Source organism: Cervus elaphus, chromosome 22 (genome assembly GCF_910594005.1).
Source record: "Cervus elaphus chromosome 22, mCerEla1.1, whole genome shotgun sequence".
In the NCBI taxonomy this organism is placed as follows: Eukaryota; Metazoa; Chordata; class Mammalia; order Artiodactyla; family Cervidae; genus Cervus; species Cervus elaphus.
The window spans coordinates 32,831,797-32,847,601 of NC_057836.1; the positions used below are offsets into that span (position 1 = coordinate 32,831,797).

Below are 15,805 nucleotides of genomic sequence, written 5' to 3' on the forward strand. Positions count from 1 at the left end.
TTTTAAATTTTTGAATAAAAATCTGGAAGAAACTTAGAGAGTATTAAGACTTTCTCTATTCTTTACAGAAGAGGTGTGTGTGTGTGTGTGTGTGTGTGTGTGTGTGCGTGTGTTCATTTGCACGCACACATGTATGCTAAATTACATCTGACTCTTTGCAAACCTGTGGACTGGAGTCCACCAGATTCTTCTGTACATGGAATACTAGAATGGGTTGCCATTCCCTTCTCCAAGGGATCTTTCTGACCCAGAGATCCAATCTGCGTCTCTTGCACCTCTAGCATTGGCAGGACTCTTTTGCCACTGCACCTCTTGGGAAGCCTCTAACAGAAGAGGCAACTGGGGCCAAAAGAGAACTGACTTGCCCACGGCCATGGAATGGGGTGGGGGCGGGTCAAAACCATGTCTATGATCTGGTTCCTTTGATCCTTCTCTGTGATAGACTTTCTTTGTCATCTATCTTCTTTCAGGCAACTGAAACATTCCTCAAACCATATGGCTTCCCCGATGGCTCAGTTGGTAAAGAATCTGCCTGCAATGCAGGAGACTCTGGTTTGATTCCTGGGTCAGGAAGATCTGCTGGAGATGGGATAGGCTACCCATTCCAGTATTCTTGGGTTTCCCTGGTGGCTCAGCTGGTAAAGAATACACCAGTAATGAGGGAGACCAGGGTTTGAATCCTGGATTGGGAAGATCCCCTGAAGAAGGGAATGGCTACCCACTCTAGTATCCTGGCTTGGGATTGGGCTCAATAAAGGACAGAAATGATATGGATCTAACAGAAGCAGAAGATATTAAAAGGAAGTGGCAAGAATACACAGAACTGTACAAAAAAGATCATGACCCAGATAATCACAGTGGTGTGATCACTCACCTAGAGCAAGACATCCTGGAATGTGAAGTCAAATGGGCCTTAGGAAGCATCACTACAAACAAAGCTAGTGGAGGTGATGGAATTCCAGTTGAGCTATTTCAAATCCTAAAAGATGATGCTGTGAAAGTGCATCACTCAATATGCCACCGTAAATTTGGAGAACTCAGCAGTGGCCACAGGACTGTAAAAGGTCAATTTTCATTCCAATCCCTAAGAAAGGCAATGCCAAAGAAAGCTCAAACTACCACACAATTGCACTCATCTCACATGTTAGCAAAGTAATGCTCAAAATTCTCCAAGCCAGGCTTCAACAATACGTGAACCGTGAACTTCCAGATGTTCATGCTGGTTTTAGAAAAGGCAGAGGAACCAGAGATCAAATTGCCAACATCCGCTGGATCATCAAAAAAGCAAGAGAGCTCAAGAAAAACATCTATTTCTGCTTTATTGACTATGCCAAAGCTTTTGACTCTGTGGATCACAATAATCTGTGGAAAATTCTTCAAGAGATGGGATCATCAGACCACCTGACCTGCCTCTTGAGAAATCTGTATGCAGGTCAGGAAGCAACAGTTAGAACTGGACATGGAACAACAGACTGGTTCCAAATAGGAAAAGGAGTACGTCAAGGCTGTATATTGTCACCCTGCTTATTTAACTTATATGCTGAGTACATCATGAGAAATGCTGGGCTGGATGAAGCACAAGCTGGAAGCAAGATTGCCTGGAGAAATATCAACAACCTCAGATATGCAGACGATAGCACCCTTATGGCAGAAAGTGAAGAAGAACTAAAGAGCTTCTTGATGAAAGTGAAAGAGGAGAGTGAAAAAATTGGCTTAAAGCTCAACATTCAGAAAACTAAGATCATGTCATCTGGTCCCATCACTTCATGGCAAATAGATGGAGAAACAGTAGAACCAGTGGCTGACTTTATTTTGTTGGGCTCCAAAATCACTGCAGATGGTGCCTGCAGCCATGAAATAAAAAGAGACTTACTCCTTGGAAGAAATATTATGACCAACCTAGACAGCATATTAAAAAGCAGAGACCTTACTTTGCCAACAAAGGTCCATCTAGTCAAGGGTATGGTTTTTCCAGTAGTCATGTATACATGTGAGAGCTGGACTATAAAGAAAGCTGAGTGCCGAAGAATTGATGCTTTTGAACTGTGGTGTTGAAGAAGACTCTTGAGAGTCCCTTGGACTACAAGGAGATCCAACCAATCCTAAAGGAAAACAGTCATGAATGTTCACTGGCGGGACTGATGTTAAAGCTGAAACTCCAATATTTTGGCCACCTGATGCGATGAACTGAACCACTGGAAAAGACCCTGATGCTGGGAAAGATTGAGGGCAGGAGGAGAAGGGGACGACAGAGGATGAGATGGTTGGATGGCATCACTAACTCAATGGCCATGAGTTTGAGTAAACTCCTGGATTTGGTGATGGACAGGGAGGCCTGGTGTGCTGCAGTCCAGAGGGTCACAAAGAGTCGGACACAACTGAGCGACTGAACTGACTGAACTGTATAGAGCATGGGGTTGCAAAGAGTTGGACACCACTGAGTGAGTTTCACTTTCACTTTCAAATCATATGGCCTCTGTTTTGGTTGCCATGTTTAGAACACACTTTAATTTTCTTGTGTCACTCTCAGAATGTGGGATTCATATAATTCAATAATCTAATACAATGGAATCACTATTTTCTTTGAATTGAACAATAATTTCTAGAAATATAAACTAATGCAGTAATTTCTCCAGCTATGTCACACCATTACTAAATGCAGAGGTTGTCATTTACTGGAATATCTAAGACAGTTTTTCAAATACTTCAACACGATTTCTCTGGTGGACATGGTTATTGGTTAGTGTTTGTCAGTGAACATATGAATGAGAATTTATAATCATGCTAAAAATCACACATCTGACATTTTGTTCTCCTTCACTATTTCTTCCTCACATTAATGCAGTTATTTGGGAAATAACTATTTCATGAACATGTACTATGTATAAGAAAATGAGCTAGGTAGTACAGACACTGTAATGAATAAAACAACCAAGATCCTATGCCCATAGAGCTTCTGTTACAGTGCGGATAACGGTTAAGTGTAAAACAAGCACATACACAAAACAATACAAAAACACAAAGAAATTCATTCAGTTGCCAACCTTAATAGCAACTCTGAAATATCTCCCAGACTTGATTTCCCTTTCTCTCACATTCTTAGGACACATAATTCTTATTCTCATTTCAAAAGTCTACCCCCAGTTTCTCCTTCATTTCATCTTTCATAGTAAACCTCTGATATACTTCTGAGATTTTGGTTGGTGAGTGGGTGTTGTTGGCGGGGAGTGGGGAATGTTGAGAGAGAGAAGGAGAAAGAGAGAGAGAGAGAGAGAGAAGGCATGATGAGAATGGGGGTTGGGGAGAGAGAAAAAGAAAGCCAGCCAGCCAGCCAGGCAGAAAGAGAAAGCAGCATTAAGAATGAGAGATCAGTTTTCAGAAATGACTCCAAACTGGAAAGCATTTCTTTTAGCAAAGAGGATTTTAAAACCTATCACTGCCACCAGAGTGAAATAAAGTGAACAACACAACCAGAAAACAAAAAGACAATGTTTTAAGGTTAGAGCTGAAGGCTGTAGATGTTATACCACTGCAGCCAAAATTTTTTTGAACATAATGGGGGAAAGATAAACCTTATTAAGAAACCACTGGAAGACAATTGATTAAAATTTCAAAAATTAGAGACTGCATGCTGAGCAGGTATGCAGGAAAAAGTGGCCTGAAACAATGGGAGACATTTGAAGAAAAAACAGCATGGGGGCTGGCTCTGAGTAAGAAGAGGACACAGACCAGAATAACAAGCAAACAAAGAAACAAACAATAAACCAGCCATACTGGTTTAGCGTTATCACCAGCTACTATGTATCCTTCATATTTCCTTGTTTGGAAATAAGTTATTACATTTTATACAGTATATCACTTTTCTGAGACACCATTGGTTAAATGATGTATAAGATGGTTATAAATTTAATAAGAGCACTTTAGAGATAAGAAGGAAGGAACTTCAAATGGAATATATACAAGGGTTAGAAGAGGCATCCAAACTTCAGAGACCTTAAAATTTAGGGAAAATAACTTGTACAATTGCAGAAACAATAGTTCCTTGTTTTAGTGAAGTAGTTCTTAAACTTGAATGTGCATTTTAGAATCACCTGGCAAGCTCTGAAAAACACTCAGTGCCCAGACTGTTTCCAGACCAATTCAATCTGAATCAACAGGAGTGAGACCCAGCCATCAGCCTTATTTAATGTCCCCCTGATGATTCCAATGTGCATCCAGGTTTGAGAAGTACTGTCTTAAAGAATGCTGACGTCACTGTCAACACGGTTTTTTTTTTTCCTTTTGTCTTCTTATTTTGCGTTGACGGTAAAGAATCTGCCTACTCTGCAGGAGACCCAGGTTCGATCCCTGAGTTGGGAAGATCCCCTGCAGAAGGGAATGGCTACCCACTCCAGCATTCTTGCCTGGAGAATTTCATGGACAGAGGAGCCTGGCACGCTACAGTCCATGGGGTCACAGAGTTGGACCCAACTGAATGACTAAACTTTCACTTTTATAGGCAACTACTTCAACTTCAGGTATATAAGTATTTGAAAGGGAGACTCTACTTCTTACAGGGCTGGTGCTGAGAGGATATTAAACTATATTCCTCATAGAATTCTTTCTAAACGAGCCTTGTATCTGTATTTCACATGCTCCTCTTGTGAAAAGCTGTGGGATGGTTCGCTTTCACTAAGAGAATAACGACCAAATCCTTCTATATATTATTTGAGTTTATTCACAGTTTGTTCCTACTCCATCTTTCTGGCCATTTTTCTGCCCTCCTTCAGATTCCCTGCACTCTTGCCTCGATGGATCATGAAGACTTCCTTGCATACATGGCGCTTTTCCACGCTTGAAGAGACTCAGAAGTATTTTTCTCCTCTGATTTTAGTAATTTCTCTTTTCCTTTTCTTCTTGGCCAAAAATTCTACTTATTTTCCAAAGGCTTTTGAGACCCACATAATGCCTCTGCCTGTGAAGCATTTCTTTCTTATGATGCCAGTTTTCAGGCAGAAACAATTGTTACTTCTTTAACTTCACAAATACTTACAATAAATAATACAATACTTAATGTATTGAATAATAGTTACTGGTATAATTTGAGTCTCCCTTAAGACCTACCAGCTTATTTAGGAAAGAGGTTGTAACTTGTTTATAATTGTAACTTTAGGGTTTAGAGCAGCATCTTAATTATTATATGAATTAATAATTCATAAATAAAGAAGAAGAATGTATTATATAATCCTATCTATGTAATTTCTTCTTCGTGCACCAACTCCAAATGTCCACAAAAGGCCTGTGGACAACAAAGTTCTTTAACAACCAGAAAGGAATTCAGTTTCACTGGAGAAAAATGGCAGCATGAAATACCAGCTGCTTTCTGTTCCTGTTCTTAAGATATAGATAAAAGGTCACATACATTAAGATAAATCCATGATTCTTGGGAATATGCATGCATGAAGAAATAGCAAAGTAATACAGAAATACTGGAAATATATTATATCTGTAATGGATAGACTTGCCTACCCATGTTCTAAAAACATGTTTTAATTATTACAGCCTTGCAGATATAAGTATTCTATCATTATTATTTTCTTTCTGAGATATTTCCTGGTTTTATTTACATTTATTTTTCCACATTAATTTTAGGATATTGAATTTTTTGTTGAATTCATTAACCTAACTGATTGATGGCAGGTTACAGCTTTCAATTTATTAGAATATTCTTCAAATACTTATTGCATTTTCCTTGGTAATTTTATTTCTAAGGTTTTTAAAAATATTTATATTGATATTGTAAAGTTAATTTTTTTGTTATACTGTTTAATTGGCTACAGTATGTACATAAATCTCTCTACTTGAGTGTGTGACAGTTTTTATCCAGGTAATTCATTTATACTCAGATAATTTAAAATAATCTTTCAGGTAAAATTTTAGTATTTTAAAGAATAAATTACAATAGATTTGGAGGCTTTTAAAATCTGTTATTTTACTATAATTTTTAAAAAATATTTTGCTTTAGTATTATAATTCTTTTTAGTGCCAGAATTTTCCAAGATCCATATATATAAAATAATACTTTCAAGACTGAGAAATCTGGCATAATACAGTCATTGTGCTGATAAATAAATCAGACTTAGTTTGGCTAAATAAATTGTTCAAGATCCCAAAGTTAACACTGAAACTACATCTCTTAATAATCTAGTACACTTTTCCAACACTTGGGAAGAATTGGGGGTGGGGAACAGAAGGAACTACAAGGGAAAGGAAAAACTAAAATAAAAAATAAACCTAATTTCATAGCCCCAATGATGTGTTTATTTTAGAATACTATAGGACAGACTACTGAGCACTGTACTAAACTTCAGAATAAAGTAAAGAGTAAAACATATACAATCCAAGATCTGTGGTTAATTTATCTATGCAACTATAACCACATTTCAGATAGAGTTGATCCTCATTATTTGCAGAATCTGTATTTGCCAATTTGCCTACTCATTAAAATTTACTTGTATCCTCCCCAAATTTACCTGTACTAGTGTTTTTGTGATCACTTACAGACCTGTGCAAGGCAGCAAGAAATTTTGATGATTTTGTTGTTTAAAATGCACATAGAATCAATAATACATATTAATAAGTTGTCTTTAAACAGAAACACACATAAAACAAGTACATGTATTGATCGGTTGATGAAAATAGTGAGACCTAAGGATCCTTGGAGCCTAAGTCTGTATTTCCTTTAGAAGCAGTTGCTCAGCATTTGCTAATTCAGTGTTCATGTCACCTTTATAGAACATAAGTAGTGCAAATAATGAGCATCAGCTGTATTATTGCTGTATCTTATGTAATTTTTAGCTCCTTGTTGCTGAAAATTAGCCAACCTTTGGAAGAAAAGGACACATCATATCACATCAAAACAGAATAATGTTTCCTGGGTAAATTCTAAAATCAATGCAATAAGGTTAGTAAATTATTCTTATATATTTGCCAATTTTGACTATTTCCAAGTACTATTCAATGTTAACTTTATTTTCCTTTACTTAATGGATGAAATCTCTTCAAGCTTCCAATTAAGGTTTGCAAAACATGTGACATCTATAATTAAGTTTTAGGAAAATACTTTTGTCACAAAATTTTGGTCTTTTTTAACGGGGGCATAATATTCACAAGTTAGAATAACACATAATGAATTTAAGAGGCTACTTCCTATATACGTTAAACTTTAAGATGGAATATTATTTTTTAACACGTTTTATAATTCTACCACATAGATTATGAATGTAATCTTGACCCCTAAAATCTAACGAATTCACCATAATCACTTTATCACACTTGTAAAAGAATGACTAAACACTTACCAATTATTCATAATTAAATATTTTATAGTTTAGGTAAATCATGCTCAGTCACTAAGTTGCGTCCGACTCTCTGCCACCCCTTGGACTGTAGTCCGCCAGGCTTCTCTGTCTATGGGATTTCCCAGGCAAGAATACTGGAGTGGGTTGCCATTTCCTTCTCCAGGATTTTATGTAAATATTCTATTGCAAAATCTTACATTGGGTTCCATGAAACTAATATATCATGCAGATATTTAAGGTTATTAATTTAGCTTCTAGTCCCATAGGTCTGTTTATTATTCATCCAAACAACATTTTTACTAACTGTAATAGAATGCACACTTTTTTGGTAACTAGGAATACAAAGATGAATTCACACACAATATCTGCTCTATAGAAGTCCTAGGTCTGGTGAGGCAAAGGGACAGATAACTAGAAAACATTGGCATTAGTTCAACAACAGAGACTTGTATGTGATATACTATGGAAGTACAAACTAGAAACTCATAACATAGCCAGAAGTTAAAGTGGGCTTCATGGAGACAGGTCCAGCAGATACAGACCCTGAACAAATAAGCAGGAGTTAGCCAGGCAAAAAGGAGGGAGTGTGAGCAAAGAATTTTAAGCAGAGGAGATGAGAAATGAGCAAATTATCCGGGATAAAAAAAAAAAAATCATGTGAGAGGGAAGCTACCAAGCAGTGTTCAGTTCAGTTCAGATCAGTTGTTCAGTCATGTCCAACTCTTTGTGACCCCATGGACTGCAGCATGCCAGGCCTTCCTGCCCATCACCAACTTGCAGAATTTATTCAAATTCATGTCCATTGAGTCGGTGATGCCATCCAACCATCTCATCCTCTGTTGTTCCCTTCTCCTTCTACCTTCAGTCTTTCCCAGCATCAGAGTCTTTTCAAATGAGTCAGGTCTTCACATCAGGTGGCCAAAGTACTGGAGTTTCAGCTTCAGCATCAGTCCTTTCAATGAATATTCAGGACTGATTTCCTTTAGGATTGATTGGTTTGATCTCCTTGCAGTCCAAGGGACTCTCAAGAGTCTTCTCCAACACCACAGTTCGAAAGCATCAATTCTTCGGTGCTCAGCTTTCTTTATGGTCCAACTCTCACACCCATACATGACTACTGGAAAAACCATAGCTTGGAAAAACCAAGCAGTGTAGAAGAGCAGAAAGACATAAGGAAGAACCAATGTTAGAAAGCCAGTGTATGCCAGTCTGTGTATCAGAAAACAAAACCTGATACAGAGTTTCCCCTGTAAGCTCTGGCGGATGTAGTTTAGGTGGGATACTCTGGTGGGTATATGGAGGAGAGATTTGAAAGGCAAAGCAAAGTGGAGACTAGGTAGGTGTTGATGATGCAAGAGGTTATACATGTATGAGTATGTAAGAAATCTTTGTACCTAAAAGATAAAAAGAAAAAAATATATATATATATATAAGAAAAGAAGAAGAGGACAGAGTCAAAGATAATTCTCAGTGTCTAGTTTATGTAACTATTTATACTGGTAAAAACAAACAAAGAAAGCATTAGGGGTAACAATTTCTTTCATAGAAAGATACGAACATGGTTCTGAACATATTTGTTAGAGGTGTTAAAATAATGTTCCACTGGAGATATCGTACCAGCGGATATTAGCAGATTGATACTCCTACCTGAAGCTAGTTAAGAGATTTTTAGAGCCTATGGTTTGGGGAGTCACTTGTTGATGAGAGTTGACCAGATAATCTATAAAGAGGGTTTGAAGGGTAAAAAGAAGACAGCGTAAAATCATCTGGGTCACAGCAATAATTCAACAAAGGGCAGAGGAAGAGGAGTCTAAGAACAAAGAAGTAAGGTAGGAATGAAGAAAATCATGAGTACAGTACCAGAAAAACTAATGAAATACTAAGATTGTGAAGTAGTGTCTCAGTGAAAAGTGCTGTAGAAAGAGTATTTTAGAGACAAAATATTGTTCAAAATTGTTAATTAGAAGAGAGCAGTGAATCTAACAATATCAAATTCATTAGAATGGAAGATAGTATATTCCTAAAGGTTGAGCACTGAACGTGTGTATTAGTTGCTCAGTCGTGTCTGACTCTTTGAGACCCATGGAGTGTAGCCGCCAGACTCCTCTGTCCAAGGGAGTCTCCAGGCAAGAATACTGGGAGTGGGTTGCCAGTTCCTTCTCTAGGGGATCCTCCCGACCCAGGGATCAAACCTGGGTCTCCCACATTGCAGGCAGAGCCTTAAGCATCTGAGCCACCAGAGAAGCCCAAACGCTGGATGACAGGCAAGAAAAAGGAGATGGCAAATGTGGATGATTCTTCAGAGAAGGGTGGATGAGATGTCAGGAGAGACATTTGATGACAGCTGCATAGGGATGCATAGATTTTACTTCAGTAGCAGAGTTTTCAGCAGTAGCACATTTATTAGCTCAAAGGTGCAAATGGATACTGAGAATTTGAAATGTAGGAAAGAGACGTTACTTGGTAGACCACAACTGCAGAGGAGGATGAAAGGCAAGGTGGAGGTGTAGAGATTCGTTTCAACTGGGAACAACATCTCCTTCTCCAGGCCCTGAGGATTGGAGCTATACAAGTGGATAAGCAGATAATGTTCTACAGGCAAGGAAATGAGAAGTTAAGGAAAACCAGGTCTGATGGAAGAAATTTTCTCAATGTTGAAGGCAAAGTTCATATCCTGAAAATGAGAGACTTTGGGATTGAGGAAGTGAGTTCAGAGAAGGTATGGAAGTTTGGGATGATTATGGTGAGAAAAGAAAAAGAAAGTAATCACAGATGATTAAAAAGGGCAACGGAAAAGCCTAGCACCTGAGCAGAGACCATGAGAATTTTGATGCTGTCAGTCTTCCCTTTTGTGAGTTTCTGGTCCCTGTGCTTGAGGATCAGAGAAGATGAATTTCAGCATACAGGTGGGGGAAAGGCAGGGGGATGGGGGGCCTTCAGCAAGGATAGGTTATGAGCAAATCAAAGCTGCTTTTGAACAGCAATAGGCTTTAGATTTACCCCAGGAAGAGAGGCCTGGAAGGCATTTCTAAGTTGAGAAAACTATAGGAATCAGAAAACTAGAGAGACTATTCCATGAAACTAAGGAGCCGTTTGTGTGAGAGCTCAAAATACGGGAAGTTGTGATAGAAGACTTGCTTAAATGGCATACACAAATGTTAAAATGAAAGGCAGTTTTATGATTTAAGTCAGCGCAATTACAAACAAAATGTAAAATCGGAAACTTTTCAAATGTTCTGCAAGAATTTAGTCCGGTGAGTATTATACTATTCAAGCACATGTGGTCTATAGGGATCAGTTCACCTCCAGCTGAAATTCAGCCACCTTCGGTGGGGAGCATAGCAGCTGTTTAGAAGCACACAATGAAACTCTACAGCAGTTTTTGAGAAAATGGAAAATATAATATCCAAATGAGATGACAAGAGGGGTTTAGGTAGGCAGGATATAATTACCCAAACTGGAGTAACCAAGATGACAAAGCTGACTTTCCACCATTAGCAAGAAGAGGCATAGGGTCCTCAATGACCACTAATAGCCTGTGTTTTCTCACTTCATATAATAGAAAGTCAATTTGTAAGTTTATCCTATCCAATGAAGTGGTATTTAGAAAATGAAAAAAAAGAAAAAACAAAAAACCCCTACACTAAAATTTAGAAAAAAGGAGTCAATTTATCTTCCAATTAATCTACTAGGAAGACTAAAGACCATCTCATTGAGTGAAACAGGAACATAAAAACAGTGCTCAAATTGCAATATCTTCCTCTCACTTCTCAACAGTCACACTGGAGCTGTATCACCTCTAATTTCATTTGATTCAAGACAAAGACAAGTAGCCATATTCCTTTAGAACAAAAATGAACAGCCATGTGGATTTTTTACATAGTAGTCTTCTTCGGCAAAAAGCCACATAACTTTTTTTAAAAATCGTTTCCAAGGATGAAAATGACTTTGCCAAGCAAAGTGGCTTCAAAACAGGCCTCAAAAATACTAATAGAAAGACAGATGGTTCTACTAAGAGCTTGGCTGCCAAAAAAAAAAAAGAAAGAAAGAAAAAAAAAAAGAGTGACGCTATTGAAGCTGACTGCAAAGTTATCTGATGACTACAAATACTTTTGTCCCAATGCAAGTGCTAACTCTGCCTTCAGGGCTGATACAGCCAAAATACTAACTTCCCCACATCCGATCCCCCTGTATCCCTACCCCTCCTAAATAAAACCTGTCAGTGCCAAGCCCCACAAAACAGCACAAGCGTGCACTTGATTCTGACTGACTGCTCTGCAGAAGCAAAATATTGCATTAAAGAACTCCTATTTAGAAACAGACCCACAAGGAAAATTGCTTCTCTTTTCAAAACTGCCTGTCACATTTTCTTTTTCTAATTCCCCTTTTCCTCCTCCTCTCTGTCACCAAAGGGCCCCTGGGCCCTATGAGTTTTGATGATACAAACTCAATTTGTATAAAGAAGGCAAGAAGCGGCACCACTGAGAGGTGGGGATAGTTCGCGAGGATAGAGAAATAATCCAGTCAAGACACAGTGCAATTTTCTTTCCAAACTACTACTACAATAATACCTCCACTTTATTTCCTTCAGGGCAACTGTCATTTCTTTTTAACCAGATTGCCACTAGATATGATAGAAACGAAAATATTATATGGTCACTGACTCTTCCTTTCAATGGCTCATTTCACTATTACATTTTTACTTTTGCATGATGTGTTTATTATTGGCATTGTTACTAGGATACGACCACTTTCAAATGATGCAGAATTAAGACCTCTGTCACTAAGAGGCGATGAAATTTCATCCTTAATATTATGCAGGCTTGACTTAAATGTTCTTCTTGTCTAATAGAAGCCTTTATTTTCAAAACTTAAGCGTTACATTCTTATAAAGAACCATTTTCATGTATTAAACTCATGTCAACCAAAATGATGATACTTACTGTACAAATAATGCATGCTTAAACAAAGTATGTCTGTTGACTTCAGGAAAGAATAAATCTCTGTTTTAAAAGTTGGTAATCAAAGAAACTTAAGGGTGGCAAACAGCATTCATTAAGAAAGCAATTGTGAGAGTATGGTAAAAACAGGGCTATTTTATTTGCCAAGGGCAAGTTTAAGCTGAATAAAAGTATTTTAAAAGGCAATGATTAAAATATCTTAAAAGATGTATTATTTAGGATTAGGTTATCATCTGTTTCTTAAAGGTCATATTTTATAGGGCTTCCTTGGTGGCTCAGTGATAAAGAATCCACCTGCAAATGCAGGAGATGTGGGTTTGATTCTTTGGTTGAGAAGATCCCCTGGAGAAGAGAGTGGCAACCCACTCCATTATTCTTGCCTGGAAAATTCCATAGACAGAGAAGCCTAGGGGCTACAGTCCATGGGTTCATAAGAGTCAGACACAAGTTAGTGACGAAACAACAACAACAACAACATACTTCACACAGTTTGATAGTAGTTACATGATAAAATGGAAGTCTTTATACGGCAACTCTGTTTCTTCAAATGTGTATGCCTATTTGTATTATTTAATATGGTTTTTGATAATAAAACAGGCTGGTTCCTATCAGTATGCATGGTTCTCTGTTCACATGGACAGAATTAGGCTTTGCAATACCAATACAATCTTATTTTACATCATGCATTGCTATGTCAATTGTCACTTACACACAAATGAAAGGCAACACAAAATAGAATGGTCAACATGAAATATAATATTGTTTTCAATTACATTTCTCAGGAGTCCATGATTAGAAGACTTAATAAAATTCACTACGTATTGATTTCTAATTTATGACGTTTTGCTCAATGGCCTATAATACATTATTAGTGGTTTTTTTTCTCATGCCATATAAATCTCAGCTCAACATAAGTTCTTTAAAATATTATGCCTCAAAAATCACCACTTTATAGAGAAGCTTGAATTAGGAGTGACTGCTAATGGGTACACGGTTTCTTTTTAGAGTGAAGAAAACATTCTGGAATTAGACAGTAATGATGGTTACAAAACATTGTGAGTATACTAAAACCCACTGAATTGTACACATGCAAAAAGGGTGAATTGTATGGCATGTGAACTATATCTCAAGTTAAAAATTAACCAAAGTAAAAAATAAATATTACTTTAAAATATATCACTTCACTATTGCCAGAAGGAAAACTGAATTTGCTTTGAGACACTCATGTCTTATATTAGAAAGATGTCTGTATTTGTATAAAGCACTTCTACATGTGTTAGTTCATTTCTACTTTATCCAGTCTCTTGGAGATCAGCATGGCAGATGTTGTCATTTCCAATTTTAATTAATGAGCAAAACTGACAGAAAAACAAGTAATTTGGAAATTTACACATTATCATATAGCTAGCCAAACCAATAAGTCTAGGACTTAAATTCTTCAATTCTTCTGAATAAATTATATAACTTTCATAAAAATACTGATTTATATAATGAATACAGAAACATTGTGACAAAATCCACATATATTTTATCAGCATAAAAATGAGTCACATTTAAATTATTTCTAAAAAATTAAGTTCTATTATAATTTAAAATATTTTTATAGCAAGGGTGGCATTTGACCTTGATATACACCTTTATGTTACATTTTATTTTGCTTTATGTTTTCTGAACAAAAACTTTTCAAATTTTCAATGTGTATATGCATTACTTTAATTCTCTGAAAATTGTTCAGTAAAAGAGATGCAACAGGACATCGTAATGACTGGCATACAACAGAAGGTAATTAACACAGAAATTCATATCCTGTATTCACTGCTTGACACACCCTATCTTAAATTGTGAGTCTTTGTTGCCTATTTTGGCAGAAAAATTCTTTGAAGTTTGACTAATGGAGGATTGAAAATAAATTGTAAATTCTGATTCTCATAAAAAGTATGTAATATCGACATTTATTTCAGAGATACCTGAAATCATTACCGATTGCTCTGAAATTTATTAGTTTATTTCTTACTGAAATGTCCTATACCACTAGGATTTATTCTATGCAATGAGCATTGGATTGTGAAGTTTTTTAATATTTTCTGTGAATTGCCTAAGTTAGTTTACACTTCTTCACTGGATTTATGCTTCTTTCTAGACGAAAGTCCTTTTATTCTTGAAGTGAGTGAGTGAGTGAAGTCACTCAGTCGTGTCTGACTCTTTGTGACCCCATTGACTGTAGCCTACAAGGCTCCTCTGTCCATGGAATTTTCCAGGCAAGAGTACTGGAGTGGGTTGCCATTTCCTTCTCCAGGGGATCTTCCCAACTCAGGGATTGAACCCGGGTCTCCTGCATTGCAGGCAGACACTTTATCGTCTGAGCCACCAGGGAAGCCAAAAAAAAAAAAAAAAAAATTATTCTTGAACCTGTTCTCAAATTGGAGACTATGACACACAGCTGAAAACTCCACCTGATTTAGACTTAAGAACTACTTTTCCTCAAAACCCAGCTTAAGTGTCACTGCCTCTATGAAGACTAACCAAACTCACCCAGCAAAATACTATTGAGTGGCCACTTTGTGCTACACATCGTTAGAGGCTCTAGGATTACTGTAATAAATAAGACAGACAAGTATATACTATGAAAAAAATTAGAGCAAAGGCAGAAGAAAAGGAATGCTGGGGAGGAGGCTACAAGTTTAAATGTGGAATCAATGATACAGTGACACAGAGACCTGGAAGAAGTGAGACAATAAATGTCTCAGTTATCTGGAGGGGAAAGTGTTCCAGACAAATGGAAGAGAAGATGCTAAAAGCTTAAGGTAAGAGTGCTGTTTTCACCAATGCTTCCTTCTGCTGTCTGTACTCTGTGGGACTCTCCCATCAGGTTGAAATTATTCATGTCTGGCTCCATGGCTAAGCTGCATCAAGGGAAAGGTATAGCTCACTCATATCGATATCTACAATACCAAGGTTAATGCCTAGCACATCGCAGGTGCTCAATATAAGTCAATGTAAGTGATTATACAAGAAGCTATTAGAAAAGTCTACTTGCGTTTTAGCTTAGTTTCTTCTTATAATAGTAACTAGTTTAATAAAGCATTCCTTTTATACAGTGAAGCCTAGGCTCTATTTCACTTTCATTCGCTATTCAAGATTTCTCTTCAAAGTAGTATCCCCAACCATGGCAAATCATTGATACCACTGTTTACTATCCAATCTGTCCCCTTTCTCAGATCCTAGTTTTAGTGTCAATAATGTCAACAGTTACATTTTGAGCCCATCATTAATCCTTAAGAAATGAGAGGAATAATGAACTCTGACATCACTGAGTAATCTAAGAACATCAGTTAGGTCTTGTTTATGTTAAAATTACAAATGCATACATAAAAAATTAGAAAATAATTTCAAATGTGAGACATTGTGTGCCATTAAATACACTTGAGCTCTTTGCTACATCAGTTATCAATACTGTTTAAAGCAATGCAACTTAAAGGCATGGAAACACAAAAAGAATAGTGA

General features: G+C 37.1%; 1 protein-coding gene across 18 annotated transcripts in view; it reads right to left on the bottom strand.

Moving 5' to 3' along the window:
* SOX5 (SRY-box transcription factor 5) overlaps window positions 1–15,805 on the bottom strand; it is a 1,103,086-nt gene that overhangs the window by 143,490 nt on the left and 943,791 nt on the right. The window lies entirely within an intron of this gene.